The sequence below is a fragment of the Sinohyriopsis cumingii genome, chromosome 3 (assembly GCF_028554795.1).
Source record: "Sinohyriopsis cumingii isolate HCF-2022 chromosome 3, ASM2855479v2, whole genome shotgun sequence".
NCBI lineage: Eukaryota > Metazoa > Mollusca > Bivalvia > Unionida > Unionidae > Sinohyriopsis > Sinohyriopsis cumingii.
In genome coordinates this window covers 74725392-74748931 of record NC_142963.1, presented here as the reverse complement: position 1 = coordinate 74748931, position 23540 = coordinate 74725392, and the positions used below count along the sequence as shown (strand labels likewise).

The following is a 23540-nucleotide window of genomic DNA, read 5'->3' as shown; positions in this document are numbered from 1 at the left end:
TAACTGTAATAGAATACTTTAACTTCAATATGTTTAAATTAATTTTCCGATCAAAAATTGAAATCACTACGTGATGAGCTTTCCATTCACCAATGCATTAATCAGCCGATTAATTTCACCGAAAACTATTCAACCTGGATAGACACGTTACCTGCACTGAATAATGAGAGTTTAATTCTCTGCGAGGTTGGATATCCTTTCTTACGTCTGTATAATATATATATATATATATATATATATATATATATATATATATATATATATATATATATATATATATATATATATATATATATATAGTTGCCCCATTAATGGAATATTTAACTTCAGAAAACGAAAACATAATACGTTTTCGAGGCATATATACCATGGGTATACGGCCAGGGCGACTATAATGTCTTGAGATATAAAGCATCCACTACCGACTTGGATTGCTTGAAATGTGACGATGTTGAGAAATATGCAAAAACTATCACTGATCAGGAAAGTTTTTATACCTGGCCAATGTATATCCGAACAGAAGTGTTCAAGTTAAACCATCAGAACCTCCATAGATCACTACGGCAATCAAAAAGGTCAACACGCAAACGTAAGAGAACCTATCGAAAAGTTAAGGAATCTAGCCTATGATTTCACTGAACTAAATTTCATTCCCTGGAAAACAATCTCTATGATTCGAGAGGCCAACCAGCTGCATAAAGACAAATTGGTACAAAAGCTGAAATCAGTTTCTACGTCATCCGAAGACTGGTATTAGTCCTTAAGGTACTCGTTAGTTCTCACAATACACATTTTATTCGATACCTTCAACATAATGGTTCGATAATTACCGATGTAGTTGACAAAGATGAATTATCTAACCATTCTGCTAATAAAAACAACCCCACATACAAACACACACAAACGTACAGTTTACATGTCACTTGAAATCTGACCATGGTTTTATTCTTGCGCATGTTTGCTGCGTATTATGCACGTTTTGAGTAAATAAGCACATAAACATTTGTTTTTGTGCCCTTTTGAGGAAAGTCAGGACCCTTTTGAAATTTTGGAAAAAAACAACCCCAACCCCTCATATTGTTCGCTTGGTAGGTTGCACAAGTAATACGCATTTGTTTTATATTGTGAGAAAAGTTTTACTTTTCTTCCTCCAATACTCCGGCTTTTTCCAGCACTCCTTGACATCATTTACATAATTTTATTGATCATCATTTCCTTGACATCATGTATATATCGGTACTCCTTGACATCCTGTAGATATTGGTACTCCTTTACATCATGTAAATATTGGTACTCCTTCATTTCATGTAGATATTGGTACTCCTTGACATTCTGTAGATATTGGTACTCCTTTACATCATGTAGATATTGGTACTCCTTGACATTCTGTAGATATCGGTACTCCTCGATATCATGTAGATATTGGTACTCCTCTACATCATGTAGATATTAGTACTTATTGACTTCATGTAGATATTGGTACTCCTTGACATCCTGTAGATATTGGTACTCCTTTACATCATGTAGATATTAGTACTCCTTGATGTCATGTAGATATCGGTACTCCTTGACGTCATGTTGATATCGGTACTACTCGACTTCATGTACATATTGGTAGTCATCATTTGATTTGTTTGAATCAGTCTGCGTTGAGTACTTTTTTTTTCTTCTCTTCCTTGTATAACTAATTCAACATGTTCATATGGGTATAGGCCTTTTCTCAAATTGAAAGGAGGAAGCTAACACCAATATGAGCAAGTAGACTGGTCGATAAAACGTTTAGGTGTCTACATTTTGCATTACCCAATTGTTTGCCAGCTGTTCTATATATATTTTCTGATGACTCTAAAGCTATCTACAAACTTGAGTGTCTTTCTGATTAGTACTTCGTTCTCGTTTGTCTTGAAGTTATCAACTAAAGTATCCTTGATGAATGAAATAGGTTTGTCATCATTTTGAGGTATGATTTTTTTATACTTCTGCATCTGCACAAGTTTTACGCGTGGCATGGTGAACAAATGGATGCTACAGATGGACAACGGCGTGGATTTTGGATATATAAAACTCATATTGCATTCGTATTGTCTTGACCCATATATCAACCTGTTAAATGACCATGATCCCTGTCATTGTTTTCGGTTATTTCTCACACACATGTGTATCAAATGTTTCTCGGATTAAAACGCAGTTTCTCTTCCCCTGTGAACGCAGCAAATTGTGCATATTTTGGTCGTCATTCCCCATACACTAATGGTAGAACCTTACCCGAAACATCGTAAAATACTTCAGGGCAACATGTGTCTCGGTTATCTATTGGTTTGTATCTCTTGTCGATTGATTTAAGGTACAGACAAAACCCTGATGGAATCTTTTGGGCTGTTTTGATTATTCAGGACTTGTTATTTTATTGGATGTTGTGTCCTTGACCTACCTTGAGCTGATCAGAAGGAACATGTTATCATTGATTACAAGTTCCTGCCAGACACTCTTTTTCCGTGATTCTCACATGTGATACTATTATGCCTTCGAAATGACTATGCAAATCATAGAGAACTTTTAACTAATTACATTTTATAATTCAATCAGTCAGTATATCTATCGAGTTATCTACATTGTATCATAACCTTTCGTGTTCTGATAAGGTGTCTCTTAAACAGAAAAATAACAGGCATTTCTTATAAACTTTTGTGTTCGTAATATTTGTTTACCTGAATGACACTAATCTTAAAAACAAATTTTACTCTAACATAAATGGGAACTTTCATCTTTGTAGGCATTAGGACCGTCACATATGATTAACACGTCGACTTTTATTTGTTTATCGATTTCAATTGCTCCTACAATTACTCTTGATTTAGTTTCTTTCAAGTTCACCTCTGCTGTCGCTCTCTTCTAATAGTTGATAAACATTTGTCAAACCGTTGTATCTGTCAAGTTTGTATTTCTGGTGACATCTTGTGGTCTTGTCTTGAGTATTTAAAACTGAGTCCACAGTATTACAAAAGCAACACGTATTATCCCTTTTGACAATAAGAGAAGTTGTTTTTTTTTTTTTTTTTTTTTTAACCCACTTAAGCAAATCAAGGAATCAACATCCTCTGAACAATTCATCTCTCTCTCTCTCTCTCTCTCTCTAGAAAGCATTAAATTTTCAATGTGTCAAACATCCACCATGTACCATTGCTCTTCTTCTTCATATTTGAGTTGTATAATGCTAAGAAATAATATGCAATGGCATTATCCATTTTTACCACTATTCAGTATATCCAGAGACATTTTTCTCTGATTTCCCTCCTGAATGGGCAGTCTGATGGTTCAGTCTGTCTTACATAACCAAATTGATGTTTCTTGCTTGTTCAGATCAAGTTAATATTTAAACTCGTGCATTATTCACCGCTTTTTTAAAATTGTAATCTATTAGGCAAATCCATATCAACTTAGAATTTGACCTTGTGCATTGTACCTTGTACATTGTACCTCGTGCATTGTTTATGTGTACTGTGACGTAACAAGAAATCATCTCAGGATTTTTTTTCCCGTTGTACTGTACCAGTTTCTTTGTTATGCAAATTAGCTTGGACTTCGAAATCATCGTATGGTGTTAACTAGTGCCACCATGTATATAACACGCAAGTGAAGCTTATGATTTTAAGTAGTGTATTACGTCACCATGTATGTAACACGCAAGTGAAGCTTATGATTTTAACTAGTGTATTACGTCACCATGTATGTAGCACGTAAGTGAAACTTATGATTTTAACTAGTGTAATACGTCACCATGTATGAAGCACGCAAGTGAAACTTACGATTTTAACGTATGCATTGCATTACAGATTTATGTTGGAATGTAATCCGGGCTAAAGCGAATGTTTGCCCAGATCACATCTCACACGTACCATCTTTGCTTTCTAGTTGCTATGTAAACCATGCTGGCGATTTATCTATGAAACATGCCGTTTTGCCACAGAATGTCTGCAAGTTAATTAGCATATCTTACTATGTTGGTTACAAAAACTTTTCATAAAATTCGTAAAACATGATTGCACCTCCAAGCAGACTGCGTGATTTTGGCCATTGACCATTTAAATCGTTGTATTGTGCTAATATTTTTTATGCATAAAATAATTTAAAATTGGTATTTTTGTTCTCTTCAAAGTTTTTATTTTTATTCTGTTATTTTGGTGTCACCATCAGAGAGGGTGACACCAAAATGACTGTCTAAAAAAATTGTATGGTATGTTATGGAAGGAGGTCCATGGGGGTGACACCATGAAATGCTGTAATGGGTGACACCAACCTTAGTGACGCCACTGATTTCAAGGATAAGAGAATGTTAAATTGGTTTTCCTGTCGCAAATATTGGTTAATATTCTTGCGTTAGAAGTTCGGATATCGTGAATGGCAATTGTGGTATCAGCAATTCACGGATTAGAGGAGACGTTTCGATTGGTTGCTTTGTAACATCGCTTTCAACACAATATTTTCTATATCATGTCGAGGAGATAAGTGCCATTTCCAAGGAAACACATAACCCCAGGTGACTTGGCAATAAGACGCCACTGTATGCACATTTTTTTCTTCCTTTGGTTAGCCTTGTTTTGAATTGTCATTTTTTTCTTCCTTTGGTTAGCCTTGTTTTGATTTGTCGTTGCAGTCATTTTTGCATTAAATTTTGATGAGAAAAGCTGATAAACTGACAAAAGCAGTATTAGATCTACTAATTTTTGCTCAGGTGTTTGTTCTCGGCCACTAATTTTTTTAATTGTAAAATGAGGTTAAAAACAACGACTAGGAATCCTCGCAAGATTCTCGCCGAAATAAACGTGTTCTGACGGTGGCGTTCAGAAAAATGCGAGAGCGCCACCTGAGGATGATTTTGAAGAGGATTTGACATTGGACAGAATAAATCGCGCTTTGGCTGCAAATGAAAGATTGGATGCACAAACTGAATGCCACATCCACCTGCCTAATATAAAAAAGATAATAAATAATGAAATACGCAAGTGATGTCAAAAGGTCAATATTTTTTGGTTATCCTTATTAAAACAAGGCATCAGAATATTATTCACAGTTCATAACCAAATATGCTTATGTACCCCAAACATTTATACACACACTTTTCTCGTCTGAAGGTCACTTTTTGACACCAAGTGATGCTCGCAGTACAAACATAAGGTGATAATTCTGAAACACTTTTTATAATAAACAGATTAATGCAGTTCAAAACTGTTACCATCAAAGCCGTTTTTTTTTTTATATAGATACTATACTTGCTTTGAATCCGCATGTCTACAGTTATGAGTACATAGTTCTTTTTCCTAGCCGACTATTGGTATTTCTCGTTCGACATACTGCAAAAAAAACAATGGGAGGTGTACATGATTTAAATCAATTTCAAGAAAAACACAACCCCGAAACACGTAATTCACAAATATATCCATATATTTCTTTACTAAACAATAATATCTGAAAAATTGAAAATAGTCTCTTTAGGTAAGAAATTTGACCGTGGCCAGTTTACGAAACTATCCCCTGCCACCCTTACAATCGCATACGTATGAGGTATATTTAAACTGGACGAATCATACTGGCAGTAAACGACCAACCTTTCATTCGGCCAGTCAAAATAAGAAGCCCGTGAGAATATGTATTCTGTAAAAATTTAATAACCTATTTTCATATACTTTCATCCATATAAAGGTATAAACATATCTTTATGTGAACTTGTCATTGAAATATAAACCGAATCAAAATGTTAAAGTTAAAAAATAAATTTTCAACTCGTTCTCCAACGACTTTAAAAGATCCCGCCCATAGTAAATTATCAATGAACGAATTCCATGCAGCGTTAATTTAGTACATCGTCACGTCATGGCAACTAAATGAAACTGTTACGTTTGCTTTACAAGTAATGTTGTCAAGGTGGCTTAAATACTCGTAACCATTCTCAATTTGCCAATTAATCTAATTTTATGTAAGTAATCATATACGTGTCCGTTATTTGTATATTTACGGGGGCGGGCTTTCAAGTAGCTATTATTTGTTTTTAGTTACTAAATACATTCTAGATTTTAAAAGTCCCTCTATCCGTTCAAGTGACGGTTCTAATTATATTCGCTATCTCATTTTCTTGTCAGCCAAATTGAAGCCAAGATGTTCAGTCAGTAATCTCCTCCATTAACAACCATCACCATACCATTTACACCGGCATCACGCTGAAATTTCCTCTCAAATCTCAAATATCGTGATTTTGATTATCCTTTCATCAGGGAGTTGGGGTGGAGTGGGGGTGGGTGAGATGGAATCTTATGTCACATGGTTGGCAGCGGAATGTGCAAAAGGTCGTTTCAATCCGACGTTAGCTACCTTCAGTACTTAGGGCTATCGAATTCGTACTGAAACATAATAATGTGGACAATTATTGTAGCTGAGGCAGACGAGCTTGCAAGACGGCTTGTGAAAACAACGAGTCCGAACGAATATATTTTTGTTTAAATTCCATAACCTATTTATCATAGACTTTAAACCTAATAAAGAATTTTTTGTTCAAAAAATTTAACAACATGTATAATCTTAATTTAAATATAAACCGAAACATAACGTTATACGGTAAAAATTTAGTTTTTTCTTCACGCAATAAATTTAAAAGGGTGTGTTCATCGTAAATTATCAATGGATGGTTCTAATTCCTGCATAAGTTATATGAAGTCACGTAACGGTGACTTTGATTACCCTGTTACGTTGCCTTTTTCGTAAGGTTGTCATGTCGGCGAAAGTACTCGTATTCCTCATAATTTGTCAATGAAATTTAAACATATTTAAACATATTCTCTTCTGATATGTGGCATTGGGGTGCCAGATAAATTTTTGACTGTACAAAGTGTGTGGCTCTGTCCTTTTAAGCGGTTGGTCTATTGAATTTTCAGATTTCATTTTACTGTCAGATACATTTAACGGGGTGTGTGTGTGTGTGTGTGTGTGTGTGTGTGTGAGGAAAAGTAATCTTACGTCAAATGGTCTTCTATACTAATTGTTATGGTCACTGTACCACCAGCATCAGCATCACATGACAAATTTCGTCAAAAATATAAAATATCGAAATTTTAAGTTACCCTACCATCGGTGTCCCTAGATGTTCCACCATCATCATCACAGTTTTTAAAGTTTTAATCTAACGTCACATGTTTTGGCAACGCAACAATATGTGCAAAGCTCAGCTACAATACAGAAAACAACTGGCTTAGACAAATTGTATTGTCAGTGGCAGTCGACAACCGTGGTTTATCTCTGCAAGGTGCATTATTCCTGTTATCTCCGCGGTAAACAATCCACTTAACTAAACAATATATGCTTCCTTATGCCGTCAAAAAAAATGGTGATATGAATGGAGCTGATTCGTTGCATTGTTGATAGAGTTTACAAGGATGCGAAAAAGTAATATTTCTCCTTTTGTGGACGAAGCATCTAAATTTCTGTAAGTAATCACGCGTTTCCATTTTTGATGAAATTTTGTGCTTTTAAGTATCGTTGGTTTTGGATCCGACCTTTGACTGTCAAATATTTGTCTGTTATATCAAGTGGAATTTTAATCGTCTTTTTTTCGATTTAATTTCCATATCAGATAAGCTGAAACTGAGATGGTGACTCTGTTTATAGCCATGATACTTTGTCTTTTATACACAATGGCTGCTATACTGACGGCATCGGCATAACATTGAAAATTTCTTCTAAATTCTCAAATGTTACGATTCTGGTTAGCCTGCCCCGAGTCTCTGGATGTCATTATTTTCTGTAAATAATAGTAGTGCTATCTCGTATGGTTGTCAACAGCACGAGCAAAAGTTCGGCTACAATAAAATGACATTTTCTGCATTCTAAACGGGAAAATAATGAATTGTAGCAGTAACAGTGACTAATCTAAACGCAGACTTCGACATATCTCAATCAACGCGGTAGTATCCATTGCAGCCATATGATAAACCTATTTTCGACGTTTTCTCAAGAACGGTCCAGTCAGTTTTGATTATGTTTGGTAAAAATATTTTTTACAATATGCTTGTCGAAATATTATCACGGTGGCTCCCATGGCAAAGGTGTGGCTTCATAATCAACTGGTTCAGAAACGTATGTTAGACTATGAATCTTTTTTATGACATGCTTTCACAGAAATATTTCAGGGTGGCTCCTCTAGCAACCGTATGTCTTCCAACACAACTACTAAGAAACCTATTTTCCAATTCTTTCCTAGAATAACTGGCTCGGTTTTGAATAAATGTAGTAGTATAACGTTTGTTAGGACTTAACTATTAAAATTATATATAAAAAAACATATTCGAGCATGTATCCTTGTTTCGCCAGTATCCGGTGTGCTTGAAAATCCAGTGTATTTCATTATTTACGTTTTCTACCGTCATGTTAAGCGCTGATGACACCTCAAGTCTTTTCTACGCAATTTGCAATTACTCGCCTGTAATGAGGTCATTTTATTTACTACAGTGTTTGAGCTTTGGTGAAAAAAATCAATCGACAACTTGATCTCATCAAATCTCGATTTGAACCACGCACCGAACGACACGTCTTAAGGATTTTGATTTGCCTCATCTCCAGAAGCTTCACTTGAAGCAATATTTTCAGTGCTTGTAAGGAAGACTATGATCAAAAGTTATAATATATTTTCAAGACCATTCATCATTGTTTTGGCGTTTTTATTTATTTCTAAATTTGTTCAGGTTATTTCACGCTCTTTTTTTTTTCGACGGGTAGGGAGAAGGTTCGCGTCAGCACAGTCACCCCGCTGCTGATCAGCCCCTGCAAGCTGATGCCGGTGAAGCAAATTTACATTCCTTTTTGTTATCTATTTTCATCAGTTTTAGTTGCATCGATAAAACTTATAATCAGTACCAAAAGAATAACAGCGACTCCTTCTGTCCAATATTAGTAATCGTGCGATTGCTGATTCGGCGAATATGTTCAGTGCTTCGGTCTCATTGCACGCCATTAAAGGTTACCTTTGAACGTTGGACAGCAGCCATCATCAGCATGTCTACATACGATTTAATGAATCCAGATTTTTTATTTGGTTTATACTATTAGGAACTGAGACAAGGGGCTCAGATGAGATAAATAATAGTGGTAATTTTTTGATGAAAATTACCATTTTATGCTTTTAGCGTCTGGTATGTAGAGATTCCTATTCAGTGTCGTTCGGGATTTACTTTTCAACCGAAGCAAATCTTGTGGCAACAGTAAAAATACACCCTGCCTCAACTTGTATTCTCTCTGGTGTATTCTAAAACAGTTCTAATTAAAGCGAAATAATCTCTTTACAGTTGTTTTTCTGTCTAATTTTGAAATTTTGTCCTTGGAGGGCATCGATTTTTTGCCATCCCTTTTTGGTTTGTTTCATTTATATGGATTTACCAGTGGCTGTTATTATTAAAATGTTAACCAATATGCTTTGACAGTCGACATCCTGAATTTGTATATTGCCCATAAATAAGGCAGATAAAATTGAGGGACATATTTTTTGTTTGTTTGTTTTACTCATACTTTCGGTTTCTTAGACTCATAATTTATAGACTGGTACTCGCCCAAAGGCATAGTTTATTGGATCATAATTTTAAAAAAAGTGCACAGCCATTAACGAATCTTCAACAGTTCATACAAGACATAACACTCCATTGCAACTGGAGCATTATTGATATATATGAAAAAGAATAGCCGGACCTAGCACAGACCCACGTGGAACTGACCAACTCCTTGATAAGACCCGTCTTGTGAATATGATGATGTATTATGGGATGATGTAATGATGGTCAAACTCTTCGATTAGAATGAATTAAAAATGAAGCATCAAGAATAACAACGAGATTGACTACCAGTAAACATGGGAATTGGCAAAATTGTTTCCAGAAATCTGATTTGTACTCTATTAGCAACATGGACGAGAATATAAACATTTTGTTTTAAAGAATACGTAGATTTACACTGGAATATTTACGAGAATTATTTCCCTTCAAGAGTTGTTAAAAGATTTAAGTGAGATTTAAGAAATAATTTGATTTTATTCAACGTTTCAGAAGATGCATTTACGAAACGTAATATCTCCGATCTTCTGTACCATCATGCAGTGATATTACCAACAGGATAACGCAGCCAGACTGGCCTCCATTTCTTGTTTGCAAGGAATATTTAATAAGTTCTCAAGATTAGTGTGCTTTTTAACAAAAAAATTATTAGTAGGTACGATAGTGTTACGCAACTTTTGGCAACATTTGGGAGGCATAAGTCTGAACAGTGGCACTAGCAAAGTAAAAAAAATATAGGTACGTGAACGAGCCGGACGTTCGCATCTAAAAATAATGCGTATAAAACTCAGAATAGTACCACTGCAGGGAACTATTTGTGGTCTCTGCTCGTTTTCACTGATCCAGACTGTATTATTTTCTTTTGAGGCTGGTTCAAGGAAATGTAAATCCGTGTTTCAATAGTCTGTGGCAATATCATTAAATCGTCTCTGGTCACTATTTTCATATTTGGCGAATAACTCTTCTCAATTTCAGCCGAAGTCTGCTTTTGGTCAGTCGTCAATCTGTAAGAGATCCGTCTGGCATAAAACCTTTCTGAATTTCAAATGCCCGTGAGGATAGAAATATCTTATATTGTGTATCGAGCATATTCATCAGTTGCCCCCCTTTATAGCAGGTTTTTGCCGCTTACCAATCACAGACAACTGTCTTCCAGAAAGTGAGTAATCTTCCATGGATTCATGATGGTCTTTCAAACGAACAACGAAACCATCTCAGAATTGTAGGATATGACAGGGAATCGCATCAGTAATATTTGTCGATGTTGTCCCTGATATCAATTGGAGAATACCCCAAAAGCGCCCGGATTTAATAGTATCCTTATGAAAGGTAGCATAATTGTCTTCCTTCTCTGCCATTTGTAGATCACTGTCGTTTATCTATGTTACGTCACACATATATCTTCCAGTCTCTGGCGTGATTCAAGGGGCGCTAAATTTAATGACGGGTTCAAAGAAACAATTTTTTTAAAAAATTAGACCCTTTCAAACACCCGTTTTGCTGTCTCAAATCTAGGTGAAGGCCGATGCTAGGTTGAAATATCCGGAAGATCTTGTGACCTAACCACATTGAAATTGTTCAGAACAATGTTAGAAAAACACAAAATCGTTATCGTAGTATGACCACAAAACCATCTTCTTCATTATTTATCATAGTATGTGTGCTGAACATCAATTTCGTTTTTGTCGGCGTTATCGCCATCATCACCGTTGTCATCATCACCATTGTCGTCGTCATAATCATCGCCGTCGTTATCACCGTCATCATCACTACCATCATCGTCGTCATCAACAGTCCTAATAGCAACTATCTTTATAATTATTATTTATAGGAAAACCCAATTTCATTACCGGATGACTGAATGCAAACAGCCTGCTCCTTCTATTGGTCGAATCCTATCGACCTCATAATATCATCTCATTCTTCATATATGCAGTTGTCAGTCTAAATTATAAACCAACAAAGCGTTAAGTTTTGTTTGTGTGTCAGTTTCATTTCAACCAATCAGCTACTGCTTCTTATAATATTTCTCACCATGTTTTTTTATTTTAATTTAAAAAAATATAAACCTGTAAGTTTACTTCATCTCCTTTCCTTCCACATTCTCATCCTTCCTTTATTCTTTCTACGTCTCCCTTCACCCCATTGTTCATTATTCCTACATTCATGGTTTTTCCTTCTTTCCGCGTTTATTATGAACATATCCTTAATGATTTCATTATCTAAGTACAGTACATGGTTATGTCTGCTTTGTTGTGTGTGTGTGTGTGTGTGTGTGTGAGAGAGAGAGAGAGAGAGAGAGAGAGAGAGAGAGAGAGTTTGTTTATTAGGTAAGAGGATGGCCTGGGTTGAATATAGAATGGTAAACCAATTTGCTGTTCTTGTTGTTGTAGGGTTTTAACGCCATTTTCAGCACAAGATAGACTATACATGGCGGCCAATATAAATGGTGGAGGAAGAACCCGGGAAAACCCCAGAAAGAACAACCGACCCACGAGAAGCTACTGGCAATTTGTGTGTTGGATAATCTCGTAAAGATTTCATAAGTGACCGATAGTCATATTTCGCATATTATAATCTCTAGATTCTATTTTTTTTTAAATCATGTATTGCGCCTAGCTGCATGTTCATTGCCTGGCAACTGATTTTAAATTGTGACAAAATACTAACTTATTAAAGCACAGTTGTGTAATGACTAGGTAGACCCTGGCCTCGTCGCGGTCGTAGTTGTTACACAACCAGTATGCAACAACAGAGAGGAAGGAAAGATTCGATGATTACAATGCCGCTTCCAATATCTTACCTGCGTTTTAAAATCAGTGATTACGCATTAAAACTTTAATTTTGGCACAATATACATATTGTTGTATCAGAGTCTATGGGGTTAGAACGAAAAAAAGGCGATCAAAATGGAACTGAAAATGATATTTCAAGCCAATTGCAGACAAATTTATCCACTGCCATCCGATCTTTGCCGACTACATGGACCTTCTATAAAAAAGCTGTGACGGCCTTTAAAAGAAATATTAGCAACGTTGCACAGCAATTATTTGATTTTTTTTGTGTGTTAACAATTAGTAGAATTTAGGTGTGCCTGAGTAATCCTTCTGTTGTCCACTCTCAAAGTAATAAATAAGGAATTTTTTAAAAACATGTCAGAGAGAAACGTCCTAATGGGATGGGCGAATTTAACATACTCAAAGTACCGAGCAACTTACCAAAGACGTAACACGTAGCGACATCGATTGCGTAAGCAGACACAAAAATAAAACGGCTTTGAGTACATAAACAATGTTTGCTGGAATGCAAAACATATTGTGCAATGCTGGCTTGCTAGGTCAAACAGACGAATAGCAGAAGAACTAATGTCAAAAGAACTAACTTTAAAGAGCTTGTTCAGCAGACGACAAGATAGAATAGACGTTTAAGCAGATTCTGTATATCGAGCTATATAAAAAAATTAAAAACAGACGAGGAAAAGACAAGACAAACCTAATAGCCAAAAGAAGAAAAGTTTTTTTTCTTTCTGGGATACCATCTATGTCGGGCTATCTATTGCCTTTTGGCATCATGTGTCATTTACAAATTAGCCATTTCCAAAATCACTTGCACAACATGAAAACAAACAGCGGCGCCTATGCAAAGCATCAGATCGGAAATCGTGTCTACATCAAGTTTGCCACAATTTTGCAAGGTAGAGTTTGTCTATTTTAAATGTCTGAGGGAAAAAAACAAGATAGTATGTCAATGAACACGCATCATTGGATGCCTTTTTAAAAATTTAGTACAGCATACTGCTGTGCAGGAATTAGAAGGTTATAGGATATGTCCGTCTATACATACTTTCGAGGAGTTGTCGTAACTGTCCCTGTCTTTGTCTGTGCATGAGTGTGCCTGCGATTGTTTAATTTTACACTCTTTTTGTTCCAAGATATTTTTTTCTTAAGTAAAATACATATAGTTTCATAGTCTTTTAATGTTTTTTCATTTGTCTGTTGCACCATTTTTCGCAAATTTTGCACTGTGTTGTGTAGAAAGATCGTAATGTATTGTGATTCATGTTGCATTCAATCGATGACAGAATTAATTAATTTTTATATTTTCATTTAGAGAGAAGGATTCATTTTATGCCAACCGAAGCAACTGCAATCTTGTCTAGATGATATAGTAGTATATTGCTTTGTGCAATCTATTCACTAAAGTTATTGAAGGTGCCTGCAAATTAGTTACTCTTACGTTGACAGAAGCAAATTCTTAAATCTCAAGTCTTCCAACACCAAACGACAAACAATACTTTAAATAAAAAATATCCCTAGTCAAACATGTGTTAATGTTTTTATTTAAGCGGTGTCGCCGTACACGAGATGACCTTCACACATCTTTAAAAAGAATATACACCACTCTAGCTCGTCAGAAATGTTTAGTGTTGTCTCACAACACACGAGATGATAAACAACCATTTAAATTTAAAAATACCCACCACTCTTGTTCTTGAGAAAAATGCTTAATGTTGTCTAGATGATGTACAACCATTTTAAAAAAATTTTTAAAAAAAAGGCTGACAATGTTCTGACTGGCAGATATGTTTAATGTTTATTTTAGTGCTGTCGCTATACACGAGTTGACACACAAACATTTTAAATTTAAAAACAATCATCATAGTCTGGCTAACCGAAAATGTTTATGTTTATGTTTATTGCTGTGATATCCTACACGAGTGCGACGTACAATGTTTTTAAAAAATATACATCATAGCCTTCCACGATAGAAATTAAAATATATACACCACTGATGTTAGTGGATAAAAACCGAGTAAATAACCTCTTCGAATGCACAATAGATCATTTTCACACATTCGGAAGTACCTCTGCTTTTTGGCAGGACATAATTGTACCTCGGATGGATGTTGGCACAGCAATTTACATAAAAATCATCAATTTTGTCTACCGGCAATTTCTCCAAAAAAAGTAAAACAAATCTTACAGTAACACCTTGGCTAATTTTGCATTTTGACCGACTGTATGATTGACCGGGACGTTACCAATGAAAAAATAGTTTGATAATAAGTAATGACTTCTTGGTGAATCCTTGTTTCGTAAGTAGCTAAGGTAATCCAAATCGTAACTCTTCACATACATTCTAGGTATGACCCGTACAACTGACTTCAAAGTTGCGAACGCATTTTTATATTTGACATCCCTTTGTGTCTCTCTACATCTCGTGAGATAATACATGCTTTGACAGCATGTGGGGATTGTTCCAGCGAATCTCGTAAAGACAATAAAAGAAATATTGAACGGATGAGTAATTTTTTAATGCCCGCATGAGTTGTCCATAAGGTATCAATGACGTAATGAAACTATTTAATCATCTTGTATTATGCAAGGAATACATGAGCATAATATTGCACTGTAATTTTCAGGACGACGAAATTTCACCTTTCGGCTAAATTATCTGAGCCTCTTTATATTGTTATGTATATTGATTTTGTAATGGTTTGTTAGTTTTTTCTCCATGTGTATGTTATGTATATGTGTATTTTGGACTTGACCTTGTCCAAAATCTAGTTCATATTGTATTGGCATATCATCACCTTCAGTGGGGGATCTTATTTCGAACACAGGTGGAATTTAATTAGAACTTTATTACTTAGGACTGGTGATAGAACTTTTTGGATTATTTGGGATCTAATTCGCAATATTTTAAGCTCTTTTTAAATTTTTCCTTTGCATTAAAGGGAAATAAATCATATATTGAATCTTACAAAATTGGTTGCTTTTCGCTCTTTTCTGTTGCCTACTTTAAATCCATAGAGTCGTAATAATATGCATTGCAAAATCAAAATTTAAATTCTGTATTACATCGATCAGGAACCACAGCAAAAACATATAGAAAAAAATACACAAGCAGATAGACAGGCAGACAAAAAAAAAAGAAGAAAATTCACACCCTTTACACCTTTAATAGAGAGTAGGGGGTGAAACGATACACCAATACCAACATCGATATGATTCACGACACACCAGCCTACGATACGATACTTTGTCGATGCACATAACAACTTGATGATATTGTCACACTTAGATGATATATGATTGACAGTGTTATGCCGTTCGATATGTGTTGACATGTAGGTTGTATTTCTATCATGCAGATTACAGACATGCATAGGCTTATCTTCTGTTCATATGCCATTCTCATTTTTGACAAAATAGAACCACAAAAAAAAATACTTCCAGACTGATTACATGTTAGATGACTGATTTTTAATCAACATTTTAGACCAGTTGAGGCCGCTCCATTTGATAGGGTTCATCCTGGTTACCGTGCCCTTTGTTCTACACTGCATGAATGCTTTTAGATTATTTTGTTATCTTCTTAAACACAAGAAATATTCCATTTTCCTCGTGCAAGCTAAATGTTGTCTAGAAGAAGTCAACGTATGGAAGCGGTGGTGTTTGTTTTACCGATTGCTTCAAACAACGTGCTTAGATACAGGTCTGCCGGCGCACTATAGGACGGAAATTCTGGACTGACTTATAATAGTAGAGTATACACAGTTATCCATGTGCTATGATGGAGCTCTACTTTTTCATTTCTTACCCGCTAATTAAATCAAAGATAACTTAGTGGATACCACAAAGGTCTACAGAAAAATCATGGATGATTTTGTATCGGCCTAAATTTAATTGAGCGTTGCGTTAGAAAATTACAAATATTTTCTGAGAAACACGGAAAAGTATTTGTAACAGGAGGAAGTTGATTCATATATAGAGATCTGAGTATATTTTGTGGATAGACCTCCGCGACATAAAACGAGCGTCTCATCCTCTATCTACTTCCTTCGGATCTATTATTTATAATATTCGTGCCAGACAAAGGCAATATTGAATTGCTTAGTTCATTTTCTCGCACAGGATGGAAAGTCAGCCTCGCTCACGTTTCTTTCTTTTTTCTATTGTTTTGTTCTTTTTCGATTTCCTGCTCACGATCCGTGTTACCTCACTTGTAGTCGGTAAACTCAGTGCCGTCTTAAGGCACGGGCACACTGGTCAGTTGCCCAGGGCCTCACACTTCTAGCCTTTTATTCAAGTGGGTGGGTAGGGTCGGTAGGGGGACCACAGTGCATTGCTTTGCCCAGAGCCTACACTGTTGTTAAGACGGCCCTGGGTAAACTAGCACCAAACACTAATTTTGTTATTAAGTAAATGCAATTATTTCAAGTAATATATTCTACAATTCCAGCTGAAGAAAATGTTAATGAGATTTATTTTTGTTTCCTATTTAAACAAAGGATCCAAGAAGCAAAGTAAATAGTTTTTAGTCCCATACGCCAGCAATAATCTTGAAAACCTGTGTTTTTGTCAATATACCTACAATGCATGTTTCAAAAAAAAAGTTATTAGTTTTCATGTCTTTTAAGTTCACCATGGTATTAATCTCTCGCTTTTTATAACAGGAAATCGCTTTTGTCAAACTAGTCATGTTTTCTTCCTGAATTATTCATCCGTGTCATATCATTCACCTAGAATATCACGTCTTCTGGCAGTATATTCGTCTGGTACACATGCCATGTATTTTGGTTCTAGTGTCACGTCTCCTGTCAGGCAGTTCTTTCGCGTGATCAGGCATTTTGCTAATAACACTTTTGTAAAGCCGGTTTGTACAGCGGTGCAACGGAACTACCTGGCGGACTGTGAATAATCTGGAAGATCATGGTATTCACCCTCCAATAGTTAATTATTCATTCGGACTTTTTTTTAAAAAATGGCCTCACAACACTTAAGTTGTTTCATCTGACACCTGGCGACCATGATCAGCTCCATATAGTAAGAAATTCCACTTTCTCCCCCACAAATCGAGTTTCAGACATTCTTCAAGCATTCTTCAAGCATTAGATTCAATTTTTTTCTCCACATTTTTGATAGATTTTTATAGATTTCTCCAGAATGTCTCTCATCTCATTCTGCGCGAAATGGAATGTCGCAGTAGCCAAGACTCGTGCGTCAAACTGGGATGCATAGTTGTGAAGCACTGAGGGGTATCAGCTAAGTCATTACATTGATAGAGTGACGATTAGTATTTTGCTGACACGTACAAGTTACCAATTACATTTACTTCCATGTGTGTCTTCTCGTGTCCATTGCAAATGTACGATTCACCCAAACTTAGTAAATATTAGATGACAGTCAAAGTCAGGCCCGGCCCTATGATGTGCGGGGCCCAAGGCAGCAAAAGCGGTGAGCGGGGCCCCAAGCAAAAAACGTGCATTGCGAGAAAGCGCGAAGCCCAAGGCGGTTGCCTCGTTCGCCTTGCCCTATGACCGGGCCAGGTAAAAGTCTGTACGTCATATCATTTCCGAGCATATCGCAGCTCGTCTCGTTGGAAGACCATCTCTTTTCAGTACCTAATTAAATGTCAAATTATTTTTCACTGTTTAAAGTAAACATGGTGGTAGGCTTACAAATAATTATTCTACCCATTCAGATTTATATTGATCTAACCTTCCGAGTCTTCTTACCTGTTAAATAGAAGTAAGCCGTCACGAAAATTAAAAGAAAACAGCTCTGACAAAGAACCTGGAAAGGCTATTTCACAAAAGCCAAAAGACCCCTTAAGAGAAATAAGCTTGGTAGGCTGCTTGAGATTTTTTCAAAAAAAAATGTTTAAAAAAGCCAAAACTTAATGTCTGAACAAAGAACCTAAAGTGTTTATTGCTACACTACCTGAAATAATCTTTTATGAAAAAATAATTGTTAAAGGTTCGTTTTGCTCATTATTGTTCTCGGTTTATTGAATAGAGTTCTTTCTTCTTGCCCACTTTATTGATAATACACTTCTCAGATAGAAAAAACGAGAGAAGGACATCATGCTGGCTTCCTTTTAGCGGGCGGTGTCATTCCTGCGATGTGGATATTACATCGCTAGTGTTCTGAGAGTTACTGGGTTCGATCTGAAAAAGGAAGTCAGAACCTGAAGCCTGCAACGCAGCAATTCTTTATTAAAATTAAACAAAACTCGATATAGAAAAATTGCATACAAATAAACTTATACAAATAAGATAAAACTTGTATTTAACTAAAGCAAACCAACTTCACATATTTCTGTAATTTCTGTATTTATGAATTAAATGCCAAATAAATTACCAATAATTCAAAAATGCATAAGAATTAAAGGTTACAACTAATACTAAGTTATTTCCGATCAAAGCATTTTGTGGAATGTTTATTTGAAGACTAAAATACGACTTTCCGTAATTTAAAAGGTATTTCGTTTCTAAATAAATTATATTTTAGCCTGACGTAGGTAGCAAACCATCTTTACAAAAATTAATCTCAATATCATAAATTAACACAAATTCTAATTACACTGAAACAATCCAAGACACACTATATTTAAACATTAATATAGTTTTTCTTCTACTGGCAGACATTTGCCGTGTCCTTAGTAGGTCATGATTTACAATACTCAGCTTCAACTTACGTGTTGTTGTAGCGCGGGTGGCTGCTAGTGCTTCCGAAAAACCACGAGGAACCCTTCATTTTGCATTCCGCTTGTAAGAATAATTTGCCTCGTCAAACACACACACACACACACACACACACACATATATATATATATATATATATATATATATATATATATATATATATATATATATATATATATATATATATATATATATATATATATTAGACTTTATTAAAGGCATTCTTTTTTAATTACACAATACGAAAATTCTAATAATCATCAGCTTTATTAAAATTATACAAATTTAAATTACAATTCCAAAAACTGCGCTTTCTAAAAATTCCTAAAAAAATATTGAAACGTGACAAATCAATAGAAATTCAGATAGCTTAGACAGATCGATCTGATGGACGGTGGTGTTGCTGCTAAAAGTGTATTGTCCATTTGATCAAAACCAAAATGGTTTCCGTTTTTAAATCCGATGAAGAAAAAAAAATTGTACAACAGAAAAACAACAAACAATATAATGTCAGAGACCAAGAAATCAGCGCAACTAGAGATCAAAATAACCGGATTTGTTATTAAATTGTCAGTCTTTGTACACCTCGAATTTTATATTATTTTGGATCACACATTTTTCATTTTTGTGTCGAAAATTAATAAGTTTTGATGTTAACCGAGAATGCTTACTATTTGAAACGCCGTTCAACTCCTGCTTGAAATGTCCAGGAACTTTCTTATTTATTCGTGGTAAGCAAAATAGTCTATCCTATTAATAGTCGTTAGTGTCACAGAATTTGACAAAATCTTTCATGCAATTATACAGATTTTTGTTTGTGTGAGTCCCTAACAGTTTAATTCTATCACCGTCGTTTCACCATTTATTCCTCTCTCAACAATCACCAGGAACATGTCATGACCTGTTAAAAGTGTTGATTCAAAAACCGATATATTTAATGAGCAGTTACGTTGTTAATTATGAAACACTAATTGAATCGTGGATCTCTATAATAATAAGCACTGTCTGGTTTGTTGTTTTGCATATAGACAATCCTAAACTCGTGGAAAATTTCAGATAACGTCAATATATCTTTATGTAATACTCATTTAGGTTACATTACGTTTTCTTATTCAGATGTTCCATGACATCTCTGACGTCTTGGTAATCGTTATTTGCCATGTGTTAGCTTCTCCCGAGCCGTTGATATCTATCTATACAGATTTATATTATTGCTGTACAATCTTTACCTTTACTCAATGAAATTTTATTTAAAAATTACTCTAAATTATTTAGTGATAATTTTGTCTTTAATTTTTTTATTCCTTTGTGTAATTTTTTTAAAGGGATATATAATGTAAAAATACTATTTTCCTGGGTATTTATCATAAAGTATAGAAGCTTCCATTTGACATATTTAAAAAAGAATAATGTCAATATGCAATATGCATTTGCTTTGCAACACACACACACACACACACACACACACACACACACACACACATATATATATATAGATATATATATATATATATATATATATATATATATATATATATATATATATATATATATATATATATATATATATATATATATGTGTGTGTATATATATATAGATATATCACCGTTCTCCGTTTTTTAACAAAATATTTAATCTTCGACAATTATCATATTTTATGACAAAAAGAAGAAAAAAGAACACATCAAGCTATATTGGATCTGTAACAGTGACCACGTCAAACAGGAAGACATTTTTTATAGCAAATATTGATTTACTCACCCAGATCGTAATTGGTACTCAGTGTACTACGCAAACACAGTGATTGCGTCACGTGGTTTTGTTCGTCAGCCACACGATAAACATTGATTTTTGTTTGTTTTTGTTTAATTTTTGTTGTTGTTGTTTTATTTTTGTTCTTTGTTTGGGGCTTTTTTAGCGGTGGGGGGTGTTCTTGTTTTCGGCTGTCATGCTTCTTTTATTTTAATTTTATTTTGCACACTTGGATTTGATGTGAGCTTACTACCTATGCATAGTGAGCTTACTGCCTATGCATAGTGAGCTTGCCGCCTATGCATAGTGGCTGCTCATGAAGCTTTGGTCTTTGTGCAACATAATGGAAATGTATCACATTTTTTAATTGGCACCGATTGCTAATCGTGGAACTTATTTCGATCGCGGAGTATTTTGACCTGGCTATTATATAGTCTCTGTCTGTATGCGGTGATGCAATTTATATAGAAGAAAATATTTCTCCAACCATCTTTACCACAGTGAAAATTCAATGTGTACCAGCAGACTGGCTTCTGTAGTTTGTCGCAGAGTGTAACATGTATTGTATGAGTGACCCTGAACATCAAATAGAAACGAGATCAATCACTGATGATTTGCATGATTCATGTGAAAAACTATTTTTAAATAAGCTAAAGCTTGAAACCTACATTTTCTTGTATGTAGATTATTTTTAGACACTTACTAATGAAACCTCCTCATTGCTTTACATAAATGTATAGTCTTTACGTATCTTAAGATCTGTTCAACTTTATATAGAAATCGGGGTGGGTGAGAGAAAAGAAGAAGAAGAAGCAGATGGAAACCTAAATATCAACTTTTTGAAGTTAAATAACATACATAATTAGCAGATATATTTCCAGAAGTGATATAGTCACTGTGACGATAAAAGTGGTGAAGAGGCAATGTATGTTTTCTCCGACTGATAAAAGAATTATATACTAAAATAATTATCTTCCATAATAGATACCGGTTTTTTTTAAATAAGTGTCAACAATAGTAACTTTCAATCATCACAGGAGTGGTCGCCCGAGACTTGAGCGAGACACTATGTTTCTGTTGCACTAGGTCACCAGCCTTAAATCTTTATAAAAAAAAAGATTCAGTTCAGGTTAAAAGATGGATATCTGTTTTCATTGTTGCAATACTTTTAAATATTCCGTCGGGCTGGCATACCGGCATTATTTAATACTGCAAGATTGAAAATATACGTTTATATTTTTTTTAAAAATACCTCTGTTTTCATGTTATCATTTCTGATTAATTGTAAAGTAAATAAGACATATATGGATAAATATATGGGAAATGACTTGGAAGAAGTTTATCCATTAGTCAGTCAGGGTGGTTTGTAAAAGGAACCCTCCCTGTCATGAAATGAGGTTTCTATGTCGTTGTCTACTTCCTTCATTTAGTTTTCATTTGCAAAAATACGGATATGAATAATCGTATAGCTAAATTTGTCATACAGGAAGGAACATCAATCTCACGCTGTTTTTTTCCTGATTTAATAATTGTCCAACTCACGTTCCATGATGTATTTAGTAAGAGTTTTGTATCTCTGTTTGCCATCTATTATTATGGAGCTTACAACCCTTTTATTAAAATAGATACCACTAACTGGAGAGAGAAAAAAATCACTTTCTCTTGGAACACAAAAGTGTAAGTAAGAATAAGATCATGTTTATCTTTTAAAAAATGTGAGTAAAAATGGGAATTTTTTTTCTTTCGTTTTTTTTTTTTTGTTTGGGTTCTGTGGGGTTGGATGAACGGGAAGGTGTTTCCTTCATTTTAATGAATCATGATTTGAGTTATGATATGGGCGACATTTGTTGTCTGTTATATATTTAAATTAAAAACCTGTTCTTATTCATAACATATGTCACCTAAACTTGGAGTTTAATTTCAACAACAGCACATATAATGACGCCTTTATACTGCCAACTGCAAGACATATGGATTAACATGTTTGTTTTTTGTTTTTTTGGGGGGGGGGGGCGGTTGCAAGAGAAAGATAATAAATTTTAGACAAAATGTATCCATAAGGAGTGTTATAAAGCATGTTTCTTTAACCTGGATAATATGTTCTGCTTGGCATATTTGTTCATTCATTCAGTAATATAGTCTAATGTAGGTATTTAACTGAAATATTGTTTGATGAACTCTAACACCGCGGAATAAAGAGGAAGTATAAATCGTGCAAGTCAGGTGGGTTTTGTTGACGATAAGTTATTTAGGCGAATTCTTGCTGCAAAATACAAGATGTGTCATTTCGGCATATTCTTAGTGTTAAATATTGGGTCAGAAATAATATCTTGTCAAATGTCAAAATGTAATTGAAAAGAAGGTGAGCAAAGTCTTAAATATCGCTATTGTTTGTGGAATCATTTTATATACAATTGATCAAGGTTTTTCTGTTTTTTTAATTTTATTTTTCTAGTTCCTTGATTTCATCACGTTATTTTTTCGTTTAGCTTACCAAACTATAAATGAGTTTAGTATAATGCACTACGGTCGTCGTGCGTCAATCTGTCGACCATCCCTTCAAGGCATGGCTTGTTAATTTATCCTCCAGAACGACTGAATCATTTTTAATATAGTGTGATAGAAATGTGTCGTATGACTTAATCTTCCAAAACTGCATATTACCTCATTGGGAAGTTTTACTTAATACCAGTGTGTGTGTGTGTGTGTG

General features: G+C 34.8%; 1 protein-coding gene across 4 annotated transcripts in view; it reads left to right on the top strand.

The window, feature by feature from the left end:
• LOC149803121 (uncharacterized) overlaps window positions 1–23540 on the top strand; it is a 73146-nt gene that overhangs the window by 16317 nt on the left and 33289 nt on the right. Inside the window, exon 1 of one of the 4 annotated variants that reach the window (XM_089952732.1) lies at window positions 7456–7474. The exons of 2 other annotated variants lie outside the window; for them this stretch is intronic. The gene's annotated coding sequence lies outside the window, so the exon portion shown is untranslated. Of the gene's footprint in view, window positions 1–7455; window positions 7475–22488; window positions 22508–23540 lie in introns of those variants that run through there. One more of the 4 variants, XM_089952731.1, reaches the window with a different exon arrangement.